The sequence below is a fragment of the Thermobia domestica genome, chromosome 10 (genome assembly GCF_964235325.1).
Source record: "Thermobia domestica chromosome 10, izTheDome1.hap1.1, whole genome shotgun sequence".
Lineage (NCBI taxonomy): Eukaryota > Metazoa > Arthropoda > Insecta > Zygentoma > Lepismatidae > Thermobia > Thermobia domestica.
The window spans coordinates 238710006-238718989 of record NC_137463.1 but is presented as its reverse complement, the minus strand read 5'-3'; the positions used below and the strand labels follow the sequence as shown (position 1 = coordinate 238718989).

General features: G+C 40.2%; 1 non-coding gene across 1 annotated transcript; it reads right to left on the bottom strand.

Moving 5' to 3' along the window:
* Positions 1–517: 517 nt before the first annotated feature.
* On the bottom strand, positions 518–589 carry TRNAL-CAG (transfer RNA leucine (anticodon CAG)). The gene has a single exon. It is a non-coding gene; the product is annotated as a tRNA-Leu (tRNA).
* Between the last annotated feature and the right edge of the window lie 8395 nt (positions 590–8984).

Genomic DNA, 8984 nt, shown 5'->3' with positions numbered 1-8984 from the left:
ATTGTATTAATATGTTCAATCATTTAAGGTTAGAGACTTGAAATTTGGTATTTGCATTTCTCATTGAAAATAATTTGACATGTGTTTCAGTGTTTTTTGACGTTTTAGTAAAAAGGAAAAGAGAAGAGATGGAAAGGAAAGAGGGTGGGGATTGTAATTATTATAATAACATGTCGATATCTGGGAACCTCTGAAGGTTAGGAGCATAGAGTTTGGTATTTGGACTTTACATTTGAAATAATTAGGTATGTACTTAAGCGTTTTTTGATGTATGTCTTAGAGGGGAAGAAAAGATTTTTATATCTCGGAATCCTGGAATGTTAGAGAAATGAAATTTGTTATTTGAACAAAAATTCGTTATGAAATGAAATCTTTGAGTTTTACGTCCCACGCTTATGCCGGTTAGGCTAAATGAGACGGTGGTTATGAGAAATAAATGAAATGAAGAAAGTGGGAGGAAACGAGAAAACCCCGAGAAAACCCACGAGCACGATGTTTGTCCACCACAAAGTCCACACGGCACGAGCTGGGATCGAACCAGGGACCCCACGCACCTGAGGTGAACGCTCTACCACTGAGCCACCGCGCCCCCTTAAAAATTCGTTATGTTTGCAGGCGTATGATGTGCGAGGCCGTAGACCGAGCAAATGTGTGGGCTGGGGGGAAAGCCCCCATGTACTCGCACTGAAATTCGGTATGTCTCGGGATACCAGAATGTTATTACATACAATTTGATATTTGAACTGAGATTCGGTATGGTTGTAGGTTTACGAGGTACGAGGTCATAGGCCGATCAAATGAGATATCAGAGGGTCTAAGGGCAAATCCCCAGACATTTCTTTTTAAATTGATTATGATTAGAGGCTTTAGTGGTGCGAGGCCCTAGTAACGGGGGTCTAGTGGCAAAGCCCCCAACTAGCTGAGGTCTATTAAGTACATAAATGTATTTGCGTAATGACTGGAAATTGCATGTATGCCTGTGGACAAAATTGCATAAGTAGCCACGAGAAATGACAATCCTTTAAGATAAAAATTTTAAAAAGCTACCAAAATGTACTCTTGAATGAGTTGTATATTATGTTTGCGCAGGGCCGAATCCAGAACGGACTCTTGGAGGGGGCGGATGGATTCTTAGGGGGCGGTTGGGGATGCTAGCAGAGAAAAATTACTTAGATGATCTGAAATTGCCACAAATTACTACTAAAGTACACTGTTAATGGTGGCGCTGGGTAGAGGCGAACAACTTTTCGCCCTCTCCCTGCATCCGCCTATGTGTTTACATGAATGATATAGCTCCTTATACAACCTATGCAAAGTTAATAGTAGTGGATTACTAATTACAAAGATACGTGTTACTGCTCGAGGCTCCATATGGTATTTTGTATACACATACAGTACGTTAATAAATTGATTTTGATACATTAATTGCCATTTAGAACTTCTTCTCTACTACAATTCTTAATTCTAAGTGGAGTGGTATGGTCACAGAGAAACGTATTTTTAAAGAAAGAAAAAAATCTCATCAAGAGCAAGAAAAGGAAGTTGCTCCTTAATTTGATTTGATCTATATTTTATGGGCTGTTCTATTAGCAATGGCCTAGCCCATCACGACTAGGAAATGGCCTCATTCAGTGACCACAATAACTCAGAAAGAATTAGAAAAGTAAGCAGCCTGAGTCTAATGAAGAAGCTTGGGCTTGAGACTAAGGTTTCATCCCAGCATTTGACTAGTGTTACAGAAAACAAAGGACAAATTTCCATCAGGACGACCGCTTTAAAAAAGATTTACTACCTTTTCGGTCAAGTATTTCTACTAGAATCGAATCTGACAATGAGATTGCTCTCACCTAAGTCGACAGTTTTACTCAATCAAAGGACCCTCTGTAAGTTCTCGTCAAAAATAAAAGTTCTATTTGCCTCGCTTTTTTGCTGTATTCCTATAGATATAAAGGCAACTCCTCAGGAAAAAAATATTTCGACGACACTGATAACGATTTCAAGAAAGTAGAGCCAAAATACCGCACATGCTTATAATGGAGTATATGGGTACTGTTATATTCGGATTTTTGTAGGTACCGTCCACAACTCTGAAATCAATGATTTGCACATATGATGTGCATCAGAGTACGGGACAAATAATATGTAGAAACGAAAGTAGTGTTATGTTTCCTTTGGCTGATACAGAGTGTTGAAATTGGGCACCATCCGGTAGTTCAATAGACTGTATGGGAGAGTATTTGGTGGCTGGGAATTGTATTACGTACCATCAGCGCCTCCGAAATGCAGATCAAGATGATGTGTTGTTCCTCCCGAAGGTCCCTGGGCAAGGTGAACCCACGATGGTTTGCCATTGCCTGCCATGAGATGATGACGTCCGAAGGATGGAACCGACAATTGAACTAGGAATCCGGACTTCCTCTGTCCCCACCGGGAATCGAAAATGGGATTCCTTGATTACAAGGCGAATAGCTTATCCATTCATCCACCGGGGACACATTCGTACAAATAAGAACATTGGCATATTATGATATTTAATATTACGAAATAGAAAATAAAGTGTTTAGGTCTGTTTCACACACGCACACACACACCGACACACACAGACACACAAATAAGGCATCAGAAACATAAAGATCACAAAGTGTGAAATTCTATGGAAATGGACAATATTGTCTTTAGATATGAATGACAACACCACGATTAGTGGTCAAAATGTGCCGCAGATCTCTTTATAACAAAAGTTAAGTCATGCCTGGATCTTCATTACCGTGTGTCCTTAGTGTCGAGAAAAATACCACTTAGGTGCGAAGATGGAAAATGAAGAGTTTCATAACGAGCAACACCAAGATACCAAAGAACGGAAGCCACATGCGAGCAACATTCGAGAACACGAGCTCCACTGGGGCATTTGCAGTACGATCCAAGAATAGCGTCGGCTCCTGATTTTTCTGGATTATATTCAATAAAACGTGTGTACTGCAAACTCTGTACATGTCGAGATTGAATTTGAAACCTCAGGATGTGTGGAGTGATATGCAAATGGAACAGTGAAAAACTACCATCAGATTTCATGTGCTCTGCTGCATATGCTTGAGCATTTTGGATTTGATAAATTCCAAGCGTGATTTTGAATAAGTCTTCTTCTGTCAATCGAGGGAAGTCAGTAATTGACGATCCGTCATACGGTTCCCAAATTTTGCTGAGCGTTTGTCAATGTCACCGGATGTCTGTAGTTTCTTTTGTAGTTCGTTTGTTAAACGAGAACGTGATAAGATTTCAATACCTTCGTCAGACTTTTCTGGTGCATCGTTGGTCAATGGAAGCGCAAACTGATTCTCTAAGGCACCTGCAATGAGTAAATACTCGCGTAAGTAGGGAAGAACCGCAATTGGAACCCTATCCCTAAACATCTTGTACTTTATTTTGAGATGGCCATTTTTCGCTTCTACACGCCCTTTCTGACAATACGGGATTGGGTTGCAACCAGGCAGTCATGCTGCTTCTTTCCCTTTTCTAAAAGACATGGCATTTTCGCAATGATCCTTGCCTCCTCCAACACCGTCATGGAATCTCGGAATTCCCTATAAACCGAAACGCAGTCCCCTTGTTGTAAGAGCTGGTTTAAACCATTCGCTTCTTCGGCGAACATAGAGTTTGCAATACTAGCATCATTATTTACACCAACATATGAACCAAGAATGTCAACAATGTACCCGCTGGGTGTAATGATCATCATGGGTTTCACTAAAGGACGTAATTTTTGCACACTATACAGACGATTTGGAGAGTGTAGTTCGCCGATTTTTCGGTGTAAATGTATGTTCCGTCAAAGACTAAAACGAGCTTGCCATCCCCTACCCCTAAAGTTTGCGGACCCAAGCTGGAACCTTGCTCAAAAGAAACGAACGAGATAAATACTTTGAACCCAATACGGACGGTACAAACTACCTCATCAAAGCCTGTCTGACTGATTTCAATGCGCTTGACACACTTCCGTGGCATGGATATCCAAATTTTGCTCGAAAAAAGTCATTGCAACGATCATGCCTGAGTTTCATTAACAACATGTCCAGTCTGGTTTTAACGCTTGTAACACTGCTGTTATGTAAGGTGTCGCAGAAGCTGCACAGCACAGTCAACTGTTCATTGTTCAATCCTTCTATTCAACTATTAACTGTTCTTCAGGAATTTCTGCGAGGTTTACCTTCATGTGCATAGGCACAGTTGACGTATCTTCAACTTTGAGACCCGATCCCTGACTACCCATTTCTGGTTATTTCTGCACAGTTCTCATATAAGAACTTGTCTTTATGTAGCATGATGTACTGTTGACGGACCGAAACACTGGAATGGCTTACCTTTGCTCCCACGCATGTGACTAATCGCTTGAAAGAACTCACTTCCACACACCGGGCGTTTTCTTTGCCCTCTAAACCATAGTTCACACACGGAACATTGTCGATGTTTATCCGTGCTTCCAACGGAAGGCATTTGACACGCACGTCAACAAATTCTTTTAAAATGAATAATATGGTTTTTGCATTACACATTTCCACACTGGCGAACACTACTAGAAAATAACACCAATTAGTACACAACAACAAAGTTAGCATAAATGTCGCGAGAAACAGAACAAAAACAAAAGTCACTGGACAAAAGCATGCAGGAATTGCAACTTCTTGCAGGCACAATCAAATAGGCACAACACACGAATCGATCATCAACTACTTGCAGTCACTAAAGACGAGTAAGCTACTACAGAAATCAACACCTTCACAATGACGCTTCTACTGTAGTTCCCTTTGTAGAGGCAGCCCCGCAACAGACAGATAGCGAATATGAAGCGAATGTTTGCATATACACAACCTCAAACGTCCGGATCGGTCAAACAGAACATAATGCCACTGACGTTTTAAACTATTATTTGCCCCTTACCCTGCTGTACATCATAATATGACAATGGTCTTATTTGTCAGAATAAGTCTCCGGTGGATAAGTGGATAAGCTCTTCGCTTGTACTCAAGGGATCCCAGGTTCGGTTCCCGGTGGGGACAGAGGAAGTCCGGATCCCTAGTTCAATTGTCGGTTCCATCCTTCGGACGTCATCATCTCATGGCAGGCAAAGGCAAACCTTGCCCAGGGACCTTCGGGAGGAACAACACCTCATCTTGATTTGCATTTCGGAGGCGCTGATGGTACGTAATACAATTCCCAGCCACCAAATACTCTCCCATACAGTCTATTGAATACCAGATGGTGCCCAATTTCAACACCCTGTATCAGCCAAAGGAAACATAACACCACTTTCGTTTCTACATATTATTTGTCCCGTACTCTGATGCACATTATATATGCAAATCATTGATCTCAGAGTTGTGGACGGTACCTACAAAAATCCGAATATAACATGTAGTTTCCCATATACTCCATTATAAACATGTGCGGTATTTTGGCTCTACTTTCTTGAAATCGTTATCAGTGTCGTCGAAATATTTTTTTCCTGAGGAGTTGCCTTTATATCTATAGGAATACAGCAAACAAGCGAGGCAAATAGAACTTTAATTTTTGACGAGAACTTACACAGGGTCCTTTGGAGTAATTGTGACATATTAAGGCACGAAAACCAAATATCAACAGAATGAAGAGAAGGCAAGGCTGTCACACGATCAGATACCAAAAGTGTCTTAAAATCTTATTTTAAGCATAGGAATGAAAAACACTTTGTCAATAATTTCGAAAATTTTGCTGATTCGGAACACCCGAATTTTCTGACACGGAGTTTCGAATCCGGATCCAAGATCCGGTTTTTCAGGTCTGGATCCAAGATCCGAAATTTCGGATCCGGATCCAAGATCCGGTTTTTCGGATACCGGATATCCGAACCCAAGTGGATCCGAATATCCGGATCCAAAAATATCCGGATCTGGCCATCCCTAGTTCGGAGCTTGAATCTGATAGGCCGTTACCAACCATACTATCACGCCTCCAGGAAAACTGGATTACAGGGCAGAGTCTAAAGCAAGAAATTTATACTTCTCTTGCTAAACAAATCTTTAGTTTGCATACCAGTCATAGCACATGTTTAGTTTTTTTTTCAACGAATCTGTATGAAACAAGATCTGCAAATGACATAGGACTGAAATTTGAACTTACACCAGGAGTCGAATTTGGTATCATTCTAACAAAAAAATCCTAATGCCTGACTACTTTAATGCTCATATTTTATTATCATGTAAAAATATAGGGTGAGCCCCCTAAACTCCCCGTAGATACTGGTTTGTGTGATCCCCCACCCTCGAACGGAATTTTCTGGGAGAAAGCATCTATTCTTCCTTTTGTCTGTCTAGGCGAGTTTTGTCTATTCAGGTGTGTACCGTTGATGATTTTGCGAGGTTTTCCAGGGACAAAATTCCCCTCGGAGTTGTATCTCCTACGGTGCTCAATATGAGTTGAGTTGATTTTATCGTCCCTTTCAGCAGCGAGGCTATATGAGACGGGACCTACTGATTAAACGTGAAATCCGAACCACATGAGCTCTAGCCGGAATCGAACCCGAGTCTCTCACGCCCAAGGGGCGTACTCTAACCACTTAAACACGAAGAAGCTCGGTGCTTATATTAGTAAAGAAGAAAACACATTATGGGAATTTCAGTGCACACAACTAAGTATGACGACTGCTAAATAAATATTTTTCATCTTGAATATATTGTGATAATTTTCAATCTTATTTGATAATGTCATTTTTTAAAAAATAGCAATCTCTTTTGTGTAACTCACTACAGTATACAAGTTAAATTTCAGTCAGTGTGCAAAAGAGGGGAAGTGACTACAACGTACGATGTACTTTGTTGTAAGCCGATGAACAAAACCTTTCTTGTAAAATTCAGCGTTGCAAAGAACCTGTGATTGACTGATAGCTACACATAAATTGACAGAGTGAAAGTCTTAATTTTAGTACTGAAGCTGCCTCAGGCTAAAAGCAAGCTGCCCCTAGGCGTTGTTTTATGCCTTGTAACATTGTGTTAAGAAAATCAGACACAAGGTCAGTTGTCAGTTGCTTAGTTCTTTGTAAAACAACTGATAAGGTTAGTTTTCTCTTATACAAAATTATATTTCCCAATTTGTTGTTTGAAGTCTCTTTATTCCTTATAAAAACCAATATATCCAGATTTATATTTATCATGAATATATATTTATCATTCAAATCCTTTATTATTATTATTAGTAGTAGTAGTAGTAGTAGTAATATTAATAATAGTAGTAGTAGTGGTATTATTATTATTATTATTATTATTATTACCGCACAATATTTTTCGTTAGTCCTTACAGCAATTAATACTTAGCAGCAGGTGAAAAATGCGTGGGAACACGGGGCAGCCCGCCCCCCACCACCAAAAAATGTGTACGGCATCCCCCCAGTTCCTTAGAAATTACCATGGGCAAACATAGGCATGGGGGACGGGGTGACGTCATGCCACTACCTACCGTCCTCCTACCTTTTCAGATGATTCCATCCCATCTCGCCTAATCCCACCTCGCCTAACGATTTATCAGCCACTAATATTTCTAAGATAAAAATGTCCGCCATTTTAGCTGAGATGGAAATTCCCATTTTGCCTAATCCCATCTCGCCTAATATGGCGGTAGGATGCAAGGAAGGAATTTCTGTACTAAAGAGGGAATTCCTCTACTAGCATTTTAACCAAATATTTCAATCAAAATTGGCAATCTCTGTCAACTATAATATAAATATATAATAATTACTATACAAGAAAAAGCATAGAGGATGTCGATCTAGTTAATTTAGTTCACTTTTGGTTTGTTTTGGGAATACTGGAGATTGATTGGCAAACAGGAGCTAATCAGAAACAGGATAGAAATATAGAGGGTGTTTCAAAACAACACCGACAACGTTTAGGAGCTGATTCCTGATAAGACAACCTGGGTGCACAAATACTTCCTCTTGGCGCTATGACCAGCCAAAAACCTGTCGGAAAATGCTCAAAATGTAACTCGAGAACAAAAGGTCGGATCGAAGTTGGGGAAAGAAAGTGCATATTATTTTTAGCCATAGCTTCCATTAATGCACAACTCGATATACTACAGGGGCAGCACAATGATCACACCAAAGAAATTGAAGAATTATTGGGATATTTTATGAAACGTTGACTGAGGCAAGCTAACTACAATAAAATACGATATTTCAACTAATAGGAATCTTAGAACACGGTCGAAGTTACAAGAACATCGTTAAAATTATAAAAAGGGAAGATGCACATATTTGATTGATCTACTTTGTCTCAGTATAGAATTGACTATCGAGAAAGTACTGAAATTATTTGAAGTCCATAAAGTTTAAATGTTATGCCTTCTAGGCTAATGACGACAGAGATATCACGCATGGCTATGGGGTAGCGTGTGCGACTTTCGCATAGAAGACCCGGCTCCGATTAGCGGCGGGAGCACAAGCAGTTCGGATCTCACGTTAATCCGTAGGCTCCATGTCTCATGTAATTTTGCAACCGAAGGGACGCTAAATTAAAATCCGATCCAATAATAGAGAGAAATAATAGATGGAAGCTATTTTTTGGGAAATAGTTCGTAAAAGAAAAATGTAGGACAAAACAGGCTAATCCCGAGAAATCACACGGGTACCATGGTATCCACTACAAACTTTTATAGTCTGGGATCGAACAAGGTCCATCCCGCACCAGAATTAAGCGTTCTATCACTAAGTCACCCTGCTCCTACTTTGGAAGAAACACTATGATTCTGACAAATGTACCGATATACTAAATGTTGTGTGTGATAAACCAACACACAAAAAGGACAAACGGTCAGAATGTGGGATTCGTGGAGTTTTCTTGTGAAAATGATAAGTACGTTTTTCTATGACAGTTATTCTTAACTGGATGCCTGCGTCTCTTAGGGATTGGGGGAGGACACGGTGACTCAGTGGTAAACAGCTTACCTCTGGTACGTGG